A 19,008-nucleotide genomic window follows, 5' to 3' on the forward strand; every position below is an offset into this window, starting at 1 on the left:
AATCTCCCAAAAGCAGCTGTGACTACCTAAAGCAAAAACAATAGTAATGCATTGTGGAACTGATAACATGCAGGAATAAAACATATGAAAATAACAACCAAAAGACTGGAAGGAAGAAGACGGAAGTTGGAAAGATTCCTATATTATGCAGGCAGTGGTATAATATTATTTNTTCTAATATTATTTGACGATGTACTGCACTAAAGATGTATTCTCTAAATGCTTGACAAACACTTAAAATAAAGTGACATGGCTAATAAGGTAATACTGGAGATGAAATAAAACATTTTCCTTAAAAGCTCAGTGATAGGCCGGTCGGTGATGGGTATTAAGGAGGGCACGTATCGCATGNGGTGATGAGTATTAAGGAAGGCACATATTGCATGGTGTGCTGGGTGTTACACACAAGTAATGAATCCTAGAACATTACATCAAAAACTAGGGAGGTGCTGTATGGTGACTAACATAGCATAATAAAAATATTATAAAAAATAAAAAAAAAAAGCTCAGTGAATCCAAATGATAAATAGAAACATAAAAGAAAATAAGAATAGAAAACAAATAGCAAAATGGTAGTTTCAAACCAAACCCCATCGATAATCACATTAAATATATATGGTCTACCTTGTTCCCAAAATAGATAAAGAACTCTTACAACTCAATAAAAAGACAACCCAGCTTAAGAATAGGCAAAGGACTCTAATAGACATTGTTCCAAAGAAGACAGACAAATGGCCAGTAAACCCATGAAAAATTTTTCAACAATTTGTAGCCTTCAGGGAAATGCAAAGCAAAGCCACAAGATACCACTTCACATGCTCTAGGATAACTGTAATCAAAAAGACAGAAAATGACAAGTGTCAGAAAGGACGTGGAGAAATTAGAACCCTCAATAATTATTGGTAGGAAGATAAAATGATGTAGGCATTTTGGCAAAAATAAAAAAAAATAAAAAAAATGCCAGCTCTTCAAAATGTTAAAGACACAAGGTATCATAATCCACCAGAAACACTTCTGTACTGAAGAGAGCTGAAAACACATGTTCCAAGCGCCTGGGTGGCTCAGTCTGTTGAGCATCAGACTCGTGATTTTGGCTCAGGTCGTGACCTCAGGGTTGTGAGATCCAGCCCCACATCAGGCTCTGCACTGAGCATGGAGTGTGCTTAAGATTCTTTCCCATACAGCCACTCTGGAAAACAATATGGAGGTTCCTCAAAAACTTAAAAATAGACCTACCCTACAGCCCAGCAATTGCACTACTAGGTATTTACCCAGAGGATACAAATATACTGATCCAAAGGAGCACCTGCACCCCAATGTTTATAGCAGCAATGTCCACAATAGCCAAACTATGGAGAGAGCCCAGGTGTCCACCAACAAATGAATGCATAAAGACGTGGTACAGGGTGCTTGGGTGGCTCAGTCGGTTAGGTGTCTGCCTTGGGTTCAGGTCATGATCCCAGGGTCCGGGGCGGGGATGAAGCCCCACATCAGGCTCCCTGCTCAGCAGGGAGTCTGCTTCTCCTTCTCCCTCTGCCCCTCCCTCCACTCGTTCTCTCTCTCTCTTTTAAGTAAACAAATGAAATCTTCAGAAAATAAAATTTAAAAAAATATGTGGTGTAGATATGCAATGGAATGTTACTCAGTCACGAAAGAAAATGAAGTTTCACCATTTGCAATGACGTGGATGGAACCAGAGGGAATTAGGCTAAGTGAAATGAGTCAATCACAGAAAGACAATTCTATGATTTCACTCATATGTGGAATTTAAGAAACAAAAGAGAAGATCATAGTGGAAGGAAAGGAAAAATAAAATAACATGAAATCAGAGAGGGAGAGAAACCAAAGAAACTTTTAACTATAGGAAGCAAACCAAACGTTGCATGAGGGGAGGGCAGTGGGCATTAAGGAGGGTACTTGATGGAATGAGCGCTGGGTGTTATATGCAACTGATGAATCACTAAACTCTGCCTCTGAAACTAATATTACACTATATGTTCATTAATTGATGAACTATAAGTATAAATTAATTTATAAAATAAATAACATAGATTTTCAAAATAAAAATAAAGATTCTTCTTTACCCTCTCTCTCAGCCTCTCCCCTCCCCCACACTCATACTCTCTCTCTCTCAAAGAAAAAGGAAAGTATATGTCCACACAAAAATTTGTACATATTCACGGCAGCATAATTCATCCAATCCAAAAAGTGGAAAAATCCAACATGTCTATCCTTTGACAAATGATAAAACCCATGTGTCATGTCCATAAAGTGGAATATTATTCAGTAATAAAAAGGAATGAGGTAGCGATACATGATACAACATGTATCCACCTCTGCAGTGAAGATGAAAAGACCGTGAGGTTTGATGATATTGAGGGGAAAAGGATACGGAGGCAGCAAATGTCCCAGGCCCTGGTGGAGTTCCATCATTGCAGGAGAGTAAACATACGGCAGACTATAGCCATGATGGATGCTACATGCTCCAAATCATGAAAAACAGTCTTGCATTTATGAATGGAGTAAAAGGAATTCAGATATGGAGGGGGAGGAAAAAGAAAGGAGGAAGAGGGAGATGTTGTTGATTCCATGGGTAGTAGCCAGCTAAAATGCCCTGGAATACACTCGACAGACTCTATGAAATGGTCTATGTACATCTCATCCAATTTCTATCTGTAAGCAAACACCTAGAGTGTTTATAGTTACAGATGTGTTTATATAGTCATACATGTATTAAAAGAAAAATCTCCGGTCAAGAACCTAAATTTCCAGTATAGGAAGAGTAAGGTAAAAAGAGCAAACTAGGGGCGCCTGGGTAGCGCAGTCATTAGGCGTCTGTCCTCGGCTAGGGCATGATCCCGGCGATCTGGATGGAGTCCCACATCGGGCTCCCCCGCTGGGAGCTTGCTTCTTCCTCTCCCACTCACCCTGCTTGTGATCCCTCTCTCACTGGCTGTCTAACTCTGTCAAAGAAATAAATAAAAAATCTTAAAAACATAACAAGAGCAAACTAAATTTAAAAGAAGCATAAGGGGGAGAAAACAAGCGTAAGGAAGGAAATAACAGAGTAAACATAAATGAAATAGTATAAAACAAGAGAGATGAGCAAACAAAACCAAAAGTTGGTTCTTTGTAAAAATCAACAAAAATGACAAACCTTTCACTAGACTGACCCAGAAGGGAGTGAGAGAACATTAAAATGATGACATTTTGGAATGGGAGGATTACTACCCACCTTACAAAAATAAAAAGGATTATAAGGGAATGCTATGAACAGCCAGCAAAATAGGTTACCTATAGGAAATGGACATGTTTCTAAGAAGACACAAACTACCAAACCTGACTCACGTCGAAACAGATAATCTGAGCAGACCTGTGTCAAGCTAAAAGACCAACTGAGCAATAAAAAGAGTATAACCCAGGCCTGGAGCTCCCCGGCCAGCGGCCTCACCTGACCCTCAGCACCATGGCTGCGGTGGCAGAAGCAGGGACGGCCTGGCTCTCATGGGCCCAAGGCACTAGGCCGGCCTCCCACAGGCGGTGGCGCCAGGGGGCACCCTGGGCGCAGGTGGCGGGTCCCCACAGGGCAGCTGGGCCACAGCGCACCTGGAGGACTGGGAGGTGTTGGAGTACCTGAGGAAGACGCGCTGGGTGCCCAGCTGGCGCAACTCCTTGCAGGCCTCAGTTGATGTGAGCACCTGCCCTTGAGCTTCAACTCGCAGGGCACCTCGACATTTTCACGCCCTCCCTCCCCCCACCCCCGCTCCACAGAGGCAGCAGTGGAGGCGGCCATGGATGGGTGCCCCAGAGCCTTCCAGGCCAGCCCAGGCCCAATGCCAGCAGCGACTTCTACCTGCGCTGCCCTGGTGAGAATGTATGTTTGCCCTGTTGGTGGATGCTGTGTTCGAGAAGCGTAGGACACCACCAGACAAGGGCCGTGCGTGTGCCCCTCCTGGTTCCTGATCTCAAATCTCAGGATCCCATTCACTGCCCCGTCCAGTGAGAAGACGGAGAAGTAGGAGGCTCCCGTGTCCGGGTGAAGCCTCTGCAGAACAAATCTCGGCCCTGACCATCCACATTCCAAATGCCATGGCCCCCTTCCTTGGTGGCCATTGCCACCCAGTGCTGCCAACTCCTGCCCATCCAGCCCCCGGGGAGCAGGGTGATACCAGCTGACCTCAAGTGAATGGCCAACAACTGGCAGCCAGAAAATGAAAAGGAAGCTTCTGGTGGAGACAGCCCCAAGGGGGATTCAAAGCCACCTTATTCCTACGCAGAATTCATAGGACAGAAAACTACGATGGCTGCTGAGAACAACGTACCCTAAATGGTATTTATACTCACATCACTAAAAATGATCCATACTACAAGACAGCGGACAAGAGCTGGCTGAATCCAATTTGCCACAATCCCTCTGAATCCTTATTTCATCATAGTAAATTGTTCCCAGGAAGAACCAGGCAGAAGGGCTCATTCTGAGGACAGATCCTGCCTCTGAAAGCAAATTCATAGAGCAGGCTTTTAGGAAAAGACAGTCCATGACCATGCATTGCTTTAGAAACCCTCCGGGGTACTTCTTCTCCAGAAGTGGCCCAGCCTCTCCCAATCACGCTGGAGTGCTGTCTGCACTCGCCAGTGGTGCCCAGACCCCCAAGAGCCTGTCAAGGGAAGTTTTACCAGCCCCCCTGGAGCCTGAGCCCAGTGCCTCACAGCCCAAACTGGCCATCATCCAGGAGGCATGGTTTGCCCAGGGTGCACCAGGCTCCCCTCTGTCTCTTCAGCCCATTTTAATGGCCGGGCAGTGGCAGCTGCCACCGACGATCAATCAATCCCATCACCTACACGGTCGCTGCTCCCGTGACCACTTCGACCTCCCAGCAGCCTGTACTGCAGACGGTGCACGTCGCCCACCAGATCCCCGCAGTGTCTGTCACCAGCAGGACAGGCCTGGCCCTGGGAAGCACGAACACTGTCATCGTCCAGGCTCTGGTCACTCAGGCGGCCGTGCCGGCCCCTACTAAGGCAGAGCCGCCAGACAATGGAGATCACAAAGAAGTAAAAGTGAACGTGGAACCTATTCCTGCCATTACCCATGCCACAGCGGGCGCTGCCGCCCGGATCATTCAGGAGCCACAGACCACCCCTGTCCACACGGTCACCATAGTGAAGCAGGCACCTCTAGGTCAGCACCAGCAACCAACAAAAACGGTCCCCCGAAACGGGACTCGCCTGATGCCAATCCCTGCCGCTGGCCATAACCAGGTGAACAATGTGGTGAGTCGTTTGGACATGATGGCAACACGTGCATCGGTGTCGACCTCCCTGCCCACAAAGCGCCAGAATGGTGACAAGACAGAACAGCAGGAGCTGAAGCACGTCCAGAAGGAAGACGGCAGCGACAACATCATCATCACCCTGTGTGCGGCAGCTGGCAGGGAGAAAGGCGTCTAAAACCAGCGACTGGGACAGCTTTTCTCACTTTAATATTCAACTCCGTGGTGCCAAAAGGAGACACCACCTCCCACCGACACTCGGAGCGCATGGTCTCGGTGGGTAGATGGTCCTGCCGTAGGACTTCCCCTCAGCACTGAAAACACACAACTGAGGTGGCCTCAAAACTCCTAAAAGACAGAAGTCGCACCTGAACAAAACCTCAGACAACAGAACCTCGTTCGGCAGTGTCTCCCCATCCCCAGCTCAGGTTGTCACTCCACAGCAAGATGCTGGGACAGCCAGGGACAGTCCCCACCACCTTCCCAGGACCCTTGGGGCTGGCACGGGTAGCTGATACAGTAGTTCGTGGTTCACACGTGCAATTAGAATATTTTGAGGTGTACTGTCTTTACAAAATAACGGGGTCTTTGATATTTCAGATCACTCCATTTCTACCCTGGAGATTTTGGAATCACACAGGACCTTCCCTATTGATTTCATTTGGGGAAAAGAAACAATGTAGTTCTGTTTTTGTTGTTTGTTCTCAGCCATGGCATGATTCCCTTTTGCCTGCCTGTTAACGTTCAGATGGACCTACTTGATGACATCTGCAGGTTTTCTGTGTTAGATGCATCTAGGATGGACAGACAGACAGGACAGATGGACCCCCACCCTGGGCCCCATGTTAACCATGACTGAAAGAACTGCTGGACTCAGGAAGCTGCTCTTAACTGGGTCTCTTTCCTGCTACTTTTTGTTGGTTGTTCCTCTGTTTTGACTTTGTTCCTTTGTGTGGACTTCATAAAATAAAACAAGCCTCCTAGGGGCACCTGGGTGGCACAGCAGTTAAGCGTCTGCCTTCAGCTCAGGGCGTGATCCCGGCGTTCTGGGATCGAGCCCCACATCAAATAAAACAAGCCTCCTAGGGGCACCTGGGTGGCACAGCAGTTAAGCGTCTGCCTTCAGCTCAGGGCGTGATCCCGGCGTTCTGGGATCGAGCCCCACATCAGGCTCTTCTGCTATGAGCCTGCTTCTTCCTCTCCCATTCCCCCTGCTTGTTTTAAAGTATATCCCAGAAAGAAACACGCAGATCCACATGCCTTCACAGTGCATTATACTAAACACTTAAAGAATCAATTCTAATCCCATGCAAACTGTTCTAAAAAGCAAAACAGAAGGTAATGATTTCCATCTGAATGATTATGAATCCCGAGGACACTCATGATCCTGCCCAAAACTAATTCTCCTCAAACTTCACAGGCTCTTCCCCTTTACTTTCCTTCCCCGACGTTCTCTCTTTGCATGGGCATATCTCATAAGGTCCCATTTCCAGACCTTTCTCTCTTGCTTTGATCTCTTAGCAGTACCTATATCTCTGGTAGTCATTTCAAAGATAAAACTCTGGGGAGGTAGGTGAGCCATTTCTTTTTCAATCACTATCTCCTCTGACAGGGCTCTGTACAGGATCCTACAAGTGTGCGCTGCCAAACCCCAGGAGAACTATTCACATCACACACCTACAGATGGGGATCCCCGTTCCGATTTTTCACCTAATGGTAGTAAAGCAATGGTAGTAAAGCAACATTATTTCCCAAAAATCAGTAATTGCAGCCACATCATAACTAATTGTAATTCATATAAAAGTGCCGTTGATATTCCTAGTGAGTTAGGGCTAAGAAGGAAACTAATGATCTCTTAATGGAAAAAAATTGATGCTCTACACTCAAGACATACGATTATGATGCAACAAGCCAAATCTAACTTATCCTTTTCACATGAAATCTCTCTTTCTGACTTTCCCCTCTATAATTGTTTCCGACAATCACGTAGATTTTAAATCTCAGGCTAACTCACTCACCCCTCCGATCTATTATTCTACATAGCAGAGTAAAATCCATCTTCCCCTGGGACATAACAACTGGCGCAAGAAAGGGGTTGGTGACATTTGCTGACTGCAGATAGGATGGGTACCAGGTACACAGTGGAAGCTTGAGGACAGCCTTTTGAGCTGACCAGCTTCCCGTAAACGCAAGGATTTTTTACTTTTGCTCCAGGAATCTATGCGAAAGCAACATGTACAAATTCTAGAACCATCTTTCAACTGTCTATCATTTCATGTTGAGCCTTTTTGAATCAAAGACATCATTCTCAGGGTTCTTGTTTTCATTTTTCTTCTGGAATTCACCTTTAAATACTACACATTGCTCTCCTGAGTGTGACTAAGCTTTGGGATTCTCTGCCTCCTGGATACGTTCTGTGGGCATAGCTTGGTTCATTGGCCACATTGATTCATTTACATAAGTTAATCACTTTGTAACCACAACAGTTTTCAGAAGGTTCACTGGAATATCCAACATGCCTTTGTTAACTACTTATCCTTACCACAGGGAAACATTTAGCAATAATCAGTGAGACAAGAGTTATCACGGCTCTCTAGAGACAACCTCTGGTCATTATGTGATATTGGCATGAGCAAGAGGACCATTAAAAAGTTGAATTCTCCTCTGGGTCATCTTAAGAAGTGGTCTCTATGGACCTGTAATCTGTCCAAAGTAACCAAGCTCTAGGCTTCTTCCTTCCCTGAACTTTGTGCATGTTTGGATGACGAACACCTAACCTCTTGAGTGCCATTTCACCCAGCAGAGCAGAAGCAAATTAATACCTACAACCCTATTCCTTTGTGCACTGCTCCCTTCATTAGCAAGAGAAAACACAGTGTGCACAGAGAATTTTTAATCTTCGTCACAGTTGAATACTTCACCAGGGCCCTGGAAGGGTAGTTCGTCCATACAACTCACTTACTCTCTTCATTTCCAGCTGAAATGGTCTGTCATCTGAGGTCTAATTAGGGAGGAGATTCAAGATAATAAATTCTTATCATCTCAGAAATTTGGAGCTAGAAGAACCCATAGTACCTGCTTTGTCCATTCATTTTGCAGGAGAGAAAGCAGATGCTGCAGAAAGATATACAACTTGTTAATGGTCACACAGAAAGTGTGTGACTGATCCAGGTCTAGACTCTGGTCTCCCGGAACAGCGTTCTCCCAATGAAAATTGGAAGAGCATCTACTACCTGAAGACATGTCGGGGAAAGAATCAAGAGATTGCTTTCATTTAGCATAATCTCCTCCAGTCCCGTCCATGTTGCTTCAAATGTTGGGTAATCGTTCCTTCTGATGGCTGAGTAATATTCCAGTGTATATATGGACCACATCTTCTTAAGTGATATAAGTCAAGCAGAGAAAGTCAATTATCCTACGTTTTCACTCATTTATGGAACATAAGAAGTAGGAAGATTGGTAGAAGAAGAAAGGGAAGAAGAAAGGCGGGTAAACAGAAGGGGGAATGAACCATGAGAGACTACGGACTCTGGGAAACAAACTGAGGGTTTCAGAGGGGAGAGGGGTGGGGAAATGGGATAGGCTGGTGATGGGTATTAAGGAGGGCACGTATTGCATGGTGTACTGGGTATGATATGCAAGTAATGAATCATGGAACTTTACCTCAAAAACCAGGGATGTATAAGGGCGCCTGGGTGGCACAGCTGTTAAGCCTCTGCCTTCGGCTCAGGGCGTGATCCCGGCGTTATGGGATCGAGCCCCGTATTAGGCTACTCTGCTATGAGCCTGCTACTTCCTCTCCCACTCCCCCTGCTTGTGTTCCCTCTCTCGCTGGCTGTCTCTATCTCTGTCAAATAAATAAATAAAATCTTTAAAAAAAATTTCAAACATAACAACAACAAAAAATGACAAGAGGGGCACCTGGCTGGCACAGTCAGTCGGGTATATGGCTGTTGTTCTCAGGGTCATGAGTTTGAGTCCCACAACGGGAACAGAGTTTTCTTGAAGAACAAAACAAAAGAAAATAAAAGTACATACAAATGACCAAAGTCACTTAGGCTCTAACAATTGAGCTGGTCAGTGGTGGGATGGATGCTTTCACTTGTTCATTCAGCCACTGGGCCCTGAGGACTCAGTGCCAATGCTGCTAAGCCAACCTGGTCCTCCCTCAAGGAGCTCAGGGTTCTAGAGGGGAAGATGGACAAAACATGAAACAAAAACGTGAATGGAAAGAGCAATTGTTCCATAGAAAAAGAGCAAAGTGCGACAACTGGGTCCTGATTGCTGGCCAGGTGAGGGGGTCTGAAAAGCAGTGCTGAGGCCACAGTGAGATTTCCTGCGGAGGGGAAGGAGGAGCCCGCGTTGCACCAATCCCAGTCTACGTAGCACAGCAGAGGGCAATGTGGTGCAGAACACTGTTGGAGGCAGAACTTGACCTTTCCGGAATGGAGGTTAGACAGGAGGCCAGGGTGGCTGGAGGAAGCTGAGGAGGAAACGGGGGTGGGGGGGCAGAGGGGTAGGGCCACAGCAGCTGGACAGTCACAGTGCCCTGCTCCTCCTGTGGTGAGACCCCATTTTCCCCACACTCAGTGCCTTAACCCACGAACCCTTACTGTCTCACAGTCTAAGGGGACCAGGAATAAAGAAGTGCTCAGCTGGGGGCTCCTGCCAGAGCCTCTCACAAGGTTGGGGCTGTTGTTAATTGCAAAACATGACCTACTTCACTTAAAACCTCAACTCACTCAGTGGCGTTGGTAGGATTCAGTCCCCATCGAAGGCCTGAGTTCTCCTCTGTCTGTTGTTCCTCAGGGCCAGGCCACACGCACGTGTCTGTGTCATGGTTCCACAGAGGGGCTTGTTCCCCTCCGTGGGCATCTGAGTGAGGACAGGTGTCAGAGTGATTCAGGGACAGGTAGTGAGCTACTAGAACCAAACCTTGGAAGGGGCTTTCGGTCAAGCTGCCATCTTTTGTGTGATCAAGTGAATCACTAAGTCCAGGCTACACTTTTTACACGAGGATAAGTACACCTGAGATGGGGATCACAGGGAGCCACTGGGGAGAGAAGGAGAAGTCCCCAGCAGGGTCCGAGCTTGCCGAGAATCACAGACTGGTAAGAAGGCAGAACCAGGCCTGAACCCAGCTCTCCGAGTGTCCTCAAAGTTGGGGCCATGGCTGAACCTAACTACTCACTGGGAGCTCTGCAAAAGCTTGTGTTTTGGAACTGGCTGTAGACCTGGAGATGGGATGGGGGTGAGAAGAAGCATCGACATCCCACACAGGAGGCATCCCAGCACGTACCTGTCTGAGGAGGAGCCCAGGCCAGGGGAATCCACTGATGTCACCCCTGCCCACATGACACCCAGAGAAAAAGAGGAATGTCTCGTGACACACGACTGGCAGCGTCTAGGGGTAAGGGTGGGCTCAGCCCCTCTAAGCCAAAGCTCCAATCCCTTCTGCAGGGTTTGCCTTGGAAATTAGAAAGCCTAAGACCTGGGAAAGCTATTTCCCATCCGTCCCTAGGTGGGACTGTCATCTTCTGGGCCTGCACAAGAGAACTATTGGGGCACACACATGTGCACAGACACACACACAACACTAGGGACTGTGGGTGGGATTGGAGGAGCTACGGACTCAGAGAAGGTGAGAAAGGAAGAAAATGTGGTGGCAGGTATTCCCTACATGCGACACCACTCTCCCAATTTCTTAGATGGTATCCCAACTATGCCTGTGGACTTCTGCAAGAAGTATATGCTGGAATAATCCCTATCACACAGGCAAGACACACACTATCCCTGACAGGCACAATGGCTTCTCTGGCGTCCAAAACAGGGAAGATGGAGAGTTGCGTCAGAGTTGTTTCTAAGCTGGGGCCCTGGCTGCACCCAGACCTTCCCTGGGGCCTGTGGAGACGGGTGTGTTGGTGTCACTGGATACGCATGTGGCGTGGCATGCAGAAAGGGATGAGCAGTCGGCAGCCCAGGGGACTGTTTGTATTGGTGATAGTCCAGGTGTGGACTCAGGGAGGGGATCCCAGGAAGTGATGTCACTTCGCTGATAACCGATCCCAACGGAACTTGGAACCCCGGTCACCAGGCAACCACATTCAAGTGCAGTCCCGTATCAGGCTCACTTGGCCGGAGACATTTGATAGGGAAAGATGTCCTCTTGCTGCATGCCCATTTCCCGGGGCTCTGGCTTCCAGAAACCCCGGGGTGAGGGACTTTTCACATGCTGCAGAAACTGGCTCAACCCACGCCCCCGACGCCTCAGGGCCTTTGCCAGGAGGTGCTGGAAGGTAATACCAAGCGACCTAGGCCAGGCCGGGCCATTTCTCCCAGCCATCCCTGGGCAGCCCCATTCCCCCAGTTTCAGGGACAGAGGGGTATGTGGGGGAGGTCCAGCCCTGGGCTGCAGGAGGTTGGAGGGCAGTGGATACCCTCGTGATGCCTTCATGTTCACACCGATGCCACGGTGGGCAGGGTGGAAAGAGGATTCCTTTGGTGCCTCCCACCAGGGCCAGAGTGAATCCAAGGCCCTCGAGCTGTGTCACTTGTCTCTCCATGGTGGAATTGCATGCATCCCGGGGCATGGTGTGTCTGCAAGGGAGTCCCCTGGGTCTGAGGACCAGCAAAGGCAGCTGGACAGACCTCTGAGGCCTCCCGACTGGCTGCCGGGCACTGTCTTTTCAGAGCTCCACACTGGAGACAGGGCAGGAGCTGAACAATTGTATCCCATGCCCCACTTCCTTGAAGGACAGGAAGGAGTCCCCTACTGCCAACAAAGTCCAGCGCTGCCTCAGGGTGAGTGGAGGTGCCGGAGAGACCCAGCAACCAGGGCACTAATGCGGCACAAAGGGACCCAGATCCCAGAAACCAGCCTCTGGGCTCCTCGGGGTTCCTTCCTAGACTCCTGCTCCCATGTGAACCTGGATCCCCATCACCTCCCTAAACCTGCCCTCAGGTTCCTGCCACGGCCTGGGCCCCAGGCACAGTCCCCATCCATATATCTCTATGAATATCAGAAAAGCGACCTTAAACCACCTCTCATCCCTTGCTCCAGATCCTGGTGAGTTGGGAGACTTTGCCCCAAAGGGGCATGGGGCTCATGGACCTATGCTTATTGCTCTGCCATTTGGTTGTGAAGTAACACAGCCCTGGGGCCCCTCCAGGGTCTGGAGTAGGCGCCTCCTTGTGCTGCACAACATTCCAGAAGGCCCATCTGTTACCGCAGCCACTGAGCCCTTCACAGATGCAGGACGTTCATGCGATTCCCTTCTATTGCCAACTCACAGCGCTGCACGGAACATCCTATGTGCCCTCAAATCCTGAGCACCCCCACCCATGAAACAGTCTCTGTGTTCTCAAGCCTGGGATACATCCTCAGAAATCACAGGGATAATGGCGTTAGTGCAGGGAGTGGCAGTCAATACTCAGCTAATAACCTGACCTGAGATACCAATGTCCACTCACACACCCCCCACCTCACATCCTGCTATTGTTGCCATTCCCCTGTTTGCCTAAAAAGATCGCATGAGTTATTTTGTTGAGAGACAGACAGAGATAGAGACAGAGACAGAAACGGGGGTTGGAGACACAGAGGGAGAGGCAGGATCCTCAAGCAGACCCTGCCCTAAGTGCGAAGCCTGACGACGGACTCCATCTCAGGACGCGGGAATCATGACCTCAGCCGAAACCAAGAGGCAGACCCTGAACCCACAGACCCCAGCCAGGCACCTTGCTCCTTTTGTCTACTGTGGGCCCTCCTGTCCCACCTCTTTGCCTACGTCACCGAGAGCCTGGGGTTTGCTCTGGGCTCCGAGCCCCAACCCTCCCGGTGACTGCAGTGAAGACAGCATGTCTCCCCTGTCCCACCTCAGGCTAGAAAGGCCTCACCCAGGAGGAGCAAGGGGACCTTCGTGGTGCGGCCACCACGGGCGGAGCTGCTGAAGAAGCGAGTAGAACACCTGCTGCCCGCCTTTCTAGATGGAGACCTCAGTTGCGTCTCCATGTTCCTGGCCATATAGAGAGGTTTTGCTACCACCCAGGAGTTGCTGGACCAGCTGCTGACAAGATGGGCACCACGCCCCTCCACAGCCTAGTGGCATTTACCCACCTCCTGCTTGGGAGTCTGGGGATTGCCACTCAACTTCCCGGAGCCTCAGTTGGCTCCTCTGACTGGGGCAGAGTTATTACAGGGACTCAGTGGGGTCCTGGAGGGTAAAGACACCTGGGTGCCTGGCCCTGTGGAAAGGTCAGCTATAGAGGCTGTGGTCGTGCTCATGGATCATCATCCCGCTCCCCAGGAAGAAGCCTCTGCCTCAGCCCTCACAATCACCACGGTCTTGTGCTGGCATCTTTTCCCCTTGGAAAAGAACATCTGACACTCCATCTGGGCTCTGTGTCCTGGGCGAGACCACAGCAGGCATGCCCAGGGATGAGCAGGGGTCCCCAGGCCCACTCAGCTGTCTGGGATCGGGGTGGTTGGGGCCCTTTCATTCATCGAGCATAAAGGATGGATGCACTTCTTGGTGCAGACCTGCAGACGCTTCCCTGGGCGCTGAATGTGATCCCACGCACACAGCAGGCAGCACCCAGGAGCACCCCAGGGCTCCATTCTAGTCAGCAGTCAGACAGTGACACTAGATAGGATGAGAGGGAGGGTTCACAGGGCATTTCATGCGATCCCCCCACCACCCCTCTGGCCTCCTCTAGCTACAGATGCATCCTCTCTTCCTGGGACGAGATCGGCGGAGCCCAGGAGCAGCGGGGCACGTGAGTGAGCTTTGGGTAATGCAGAGGGCCCTTCCTTCTTCGAGAGGGCAGTGAGGGGACTGTGATCTGGGGGCTGCTGAACCCTCATCCCACACATCTGCAATTCCTGTAGCAGAGGGGGCTGGAGGGCAGCCTTAGCCCCTAACAGAGTCATTCCCCATCCCCGCCACATCCCAGCCCTGTCTCTCCCCCAATCGCAGAGGGGGCTGGAGGGCAGCCTTAGCCCCTAACAGAGTCATTCCCCATCCCCGCCACATCCCAGCCCTGTCTCTCCCCCAATCCTGGGACCCAGAACGAAGGGCATGGCTTCCACACATCTGGTGGAACGTCAACACTGGGTGCACAGCAGGTACTCAGGGGAGCCAGGGAGGGCTCAGGGACTGGACGACCCCCACCCAGTGGGAGATTAGTGTCCACAGAAGGACCCCCCTCTCCAGGCACCTACAGAATGTGGCAGCATGTAGGCACGGGGGGGAAGTGGGAGGAATCGGGATGGTCCTGGGAAGGCCAGGGATGGGACAGAGGCCCTTTGTTCCCTCCTTGGTTGGATAGTCACAGAGCACTAGTGTGCACTGAGGGCAATGACTACGCCAGACACACCACCCCTCCCTGCCCACATGCAGTGGAAGTCACGCGGCAAGTGTGCAGGGAGACTGAGGAGGGCGTCCAGCTTCTGCTTGAAGGACAGAAATGGTCACACCAGGGGTCAAGGGCTCCCACTCACACAGGCTTTTGGCCAGCCCCTCCTCAGTGACCAGGCCTGCCTCAGGCAGGACTGCCACATCACAGGTGGACGTGGAGATGGAATGGGCTCTGACAGCCAGGAGCCGGGGACCCAGGGGCCCAGGTTCCCACAGGGGTTCCCTGGGGCATCCGTGAGGGAGGCGCCCTGTCCTCTGACTCCTCTGCCCACCTGTCTGTCCCCAGGGCCATCTCCACCATCCTGGCCACCTGGCTGGGACACTACCCTGAAGATTTCTTCCAGCCCCCAGAATTTCCCTGCTTAAGGACACTACTGGCATACGTACAGCACAACGTGCCAGGCTCAGACCTGGAGCAACATGCCTGGTTCCTCCTCTCTCAACTGTGACACATCGAGCCCACTGAGCTGGAGGCTGGGGGTGAGGAGGACTGGGGGTGACTGATGGAGGCCTGTGGAGGGGAGACAGTGAGCCACACAGAGCAAGCCTCCACAGACTGCCGTGTGGCTGGGAGCAAGGAGTGGTCTTAGATCACTCTCCACATGGGCTACAGTTTGGGGAGACCACCCAGGGACGGGTTCTTAGACTCAGACAATATTGAGAGGTAGGCAAATTTGCCCTTCCTTTGGAAGGGACATGGAAAGACAATCACGATGACCATATTTTCTCTTCCTGGAATGACAGCAGCAGCCCCAGAGCGAGATCCGGAACTGCGCCAAAAGCTAGTCCCAGCTCCCACTGTGATGCCTGCTGCAGCTTCAGAGCCTGAGCTGAAAAATCCCATCACTGCTGCTGGAGCTCAGCAACTCAAAAGAGCAGGGATGTCACCAGCCTTGTCAGGCCCAGTGCAGCTGGTGGTCAGAGCTTTGATCCACATTGAGCACGTGCAAGAGTCACCTGTGCCTTCAGAAAGCCAGGAGCTTCAGCAGGCCCCAGCACCAGCTAGAGAGGTCTCTGAAGGGCTCCTGTTGCCACCTGCTGTGTCGGAACCCGCTCAGGACATGCTCACAGCTCTGACTCCCTGTCAGGAGCTCCAAGAGCCACCTCTGCCCTTGGCAGTGCCGGAACCCGAGCAGGCTCCAGCACCAGCTATGGAGGTCCCTGAAGGACCCCTGATGCCACTTGCCATGTCAGTGCCAGCACAGGATATACACAGAGTTCTGACTCCCTGTCAGCAACTACAAGAGCCACCTGCACCTTTGGCAGCCCCGGAGTTCAAGCAGGCTACAGCACCAGTTATCGGGTTTGCCGAGGGGCACAGGCAAACACCTCTCTCAGTGGAGCAACTGGCCTCGGCCCCAGAGCAGCAGCTCCTGCTCGCTGAATCCCCAAAGGATGGCTTCCCCTCCCCTGTCATTCCAGTGTTTCTAATTTTTGCGCTGTTCATGTACCTATTTCATAGCTTCATATATTCTGCTCTATAAATAAAGGATAAATTGAGTTTTCATGGAATTTTACTCTGAACCTTATAAACTGTACATCCAGGTGTTAGGTGCAGAGTGCTTCACAACCTTGTCCTTCTATAATGTTTCCCTCCCAGAGACTCCCATGCCACTCGTCAGAAACTGCTCATTCCCTCAGCCCAGTCCCTGCAGCCACGGCTCCCCTCTCTGCCTCTGTGAGTTACTTCTGGGTTTTCAGGTGTGTGGGATCAGACAGTGTGGCCTTTTTGTATCTAACTACGTAAACTGTGAGTGATTCTTTTTTTTTCAGGTTTTTTTCTCTTAAAAAACAAACAAACAGAAACAAAAACAGAAACATAAAAACCCATTTTACTACAAAGGAATATTCCTGATACAGTACTGCACATGTGAAGCCCCAAAATGAAAACTGTTCATGATCTGGGATAGGCTTCCCTTTTGTACGTGTGACCCAAGAGCCAGAAATATCTGGGTCCATGAGACACCTTCAAAATCTTTCATTTTCCTGGATAGGCCAGGTTTCAATTTCTAATGGGCATACTATAAAAATATTAAGACTGCATATTAAATCTTCCTCTTTATTACAAACCCATCAAGTAATTAAAAATTTTCTAAGGTTTTAGCCAGATCATATTTTGTTAGTAAAATAGTGATCTAAATATGAAGAAAGGAAGACACATTGCTTCTGCCTTCTACCATGATAGCCCATAACAGATGGTGTCCCTCTTGAGTCTTTTCCCTCGGAGTGTATGGGCAAGTGTGTGCGGGGGAGGGGGTTTGCCTGTGTGTGGAACATAGTGGGGCAAGGAGGGTTCCACAGCTGGGCTCTTGTTCGGCCTGAGGTCCCCACAGTGGACAGGCACTGGTACTCCTGTACCCTTCTGCATTTTCAGGGGCTACACATCATTTACTCAACAGCACCACCTGCCGAACAATTGAGACATCTCCAATTCTTTGAGCCTCACCCTTAAAGTGAAGGGTACAATGTGCCTTAAATCTCTTTTGCTTTCGGACTGTTTCCTAAAAGCACAATTTCTGGAACACACTTTAGTCCCCTTGCTGGAGTATTGGCTGCAGGGTCCGCTATCTATACTCTCTTTCTTTCCGTGGAGACTTGCTGAGGAAAGGAGGGTCCCTGGAGGCTAGAGATGAACCCTGAAATCATGCGGAAGACAAGCCAGCAGTGAGGCCATCAGTCTACCTGGGCGGGACCCGTGGAGCAGGGAAGAGCCTATCCATACCGCCCCCATTGATCCTTCCTACACAAGCATCCCTGCCCCCCGTCCCCGTCCTGGAACACCCCTCATCCAGACCCCGTCCCGGGACACACCCCAGCCACTCCAGCCCCTCCTGCTCTAGAACTCAGCTTCTAAGTAGAGCAACCGGGTCCTGCTTCCAGGCCAGCAGAGGGGCGTCAGCCGGGCCACACTTGTCTGCTTGCTCCGGGTCCATCCTTTTTGGGCCCTCTCCTCGCAGGAAGGAAGCAACTTCTCATGGCAGCTCAGGTCAGTGAGTCAGTCATGACCTGAATGTGTTCATCCATATGTCCACTAGGTGGCAACAGCAAGAACTGCTTGAACCTCTGTGAACAGGAGGGACCTTGACTGAGGAGGGAAGAGAAGGCTAGCTGAGGACAAAGCCGGAATGGACACCCCACACACACACCCCCGCACCCCACCACGGGGTGTACGTGACATTCCTCACGCACTCCTGGCTGCCCTAGGGGGCAAAGAAATAGTTAACCTATAGACACCACGATCCTGCAAGACTGAAGTCTCCCTCGGTTTCCCAATGTCTTAGCAGTTGACAAGAACCAAGCATTTCTATCACTAACTTAGCTTCCTGAAGGGAAAGTAGATACAATGAAATGTCCTTATAATCTGCAGCCTCCAGGAAGTTCCCAACCGTCTTAATGTCCGTGCCTTGCCAGAGGGCAAAACCACCTTCCCTAGACAATGGCAAGGCCTCTGTACCTTGTGAGTCTTCTTTAACACAGGCAAGTATGATCTCAACCTCCCTTTTCCCTTACCTTCCCCCAACCCCGTGCGTAGTCCATCTAATCAGCCACCCCTCACCAGCCGGGGCAGCAGCTCTTCCGGCCACGGGTCCTGTCCTAAGCCACCAATTTTGCACCAAAGACGTCTCGAGATTTCCTTCCTGGTCGTCGGCTCCGGATTCCACCCCACTGAACCTCACCTATATTCCACAACCTCCTCATTTCCAAAGCACACCGGGCGCTCATGGAAGCTGCAGGATGGACAGGGCCTCAACCGGCGGCTTTGGCACTGGGCATAGCCCCGCCACGCCCCTCGGGCTCCTCCAGCAGTGACCGACCCCCTGCGCCTGCCAGCCCCAGTTCTTCATTTTTCAATCTTTTGTTAACTTTCATCTTTTACACTGACGTTTTATACACATATTCTTCATTTTCGGACTCCTTTCGCTATATTCAATTTGACTTCTGTATATATATATATATATGTATATATATCTGAGTTGGGCTTTCTTTACAATTTTGGGATATAGTGACTTCCAACACACAGACCAAAAGACACTCGGGACCAAGTGGACCACCCTGTTTTGTCCACCCTGGGAGATCATAATCTCTCTCCCCCATCTGGTTCATTTCTCTCTCCATTCAAATTTTTCCATTTCTTTTTTTTTCTCTTTCCCTTTCCAACTACCATTTTTTATGTTAGCAACTCTTCATTTTTCAATCTCTTCTGAACTTTCATTTTTACATTGACATTTTATACATATATTCTTCATTTTTGGATTCCTTTCGCTATATTCGATTACTGTATATATGAGTTTGGCTTTCTTTACAATTTTGGGATTTAGTGA

General features: G+C 49.9%; 1 pseudogene; it reads left to right on the forward strand.

Moving 5' to 3' along the window:
• Window positions 1-321: 321 nt before the first annotated feature.
• Window positions 322-5,451, forward strand: LOC100463530 (annotated as a pseudogene).
• Window positions 5,452-19,008: the final 13,557 nt, after the last annotated feature.

Source organism: Ailuropoda melanoleuca, unplaced genomic scaffold (genome assembly GCF_002007445.2).
Source record: "Ailuropoda melanoleuca isolate Jingjing unplaced genomic scaffold, ASM200744v2 unplaced-scaffold8390, whole genome shotgun sequence".
Lineage (NCBI taxonomy): Eukaryota > Metazoa > Chordata > Mammalia > Carnivora > Ursidae > Ailuropoda > Ailuropoda melanoleuca.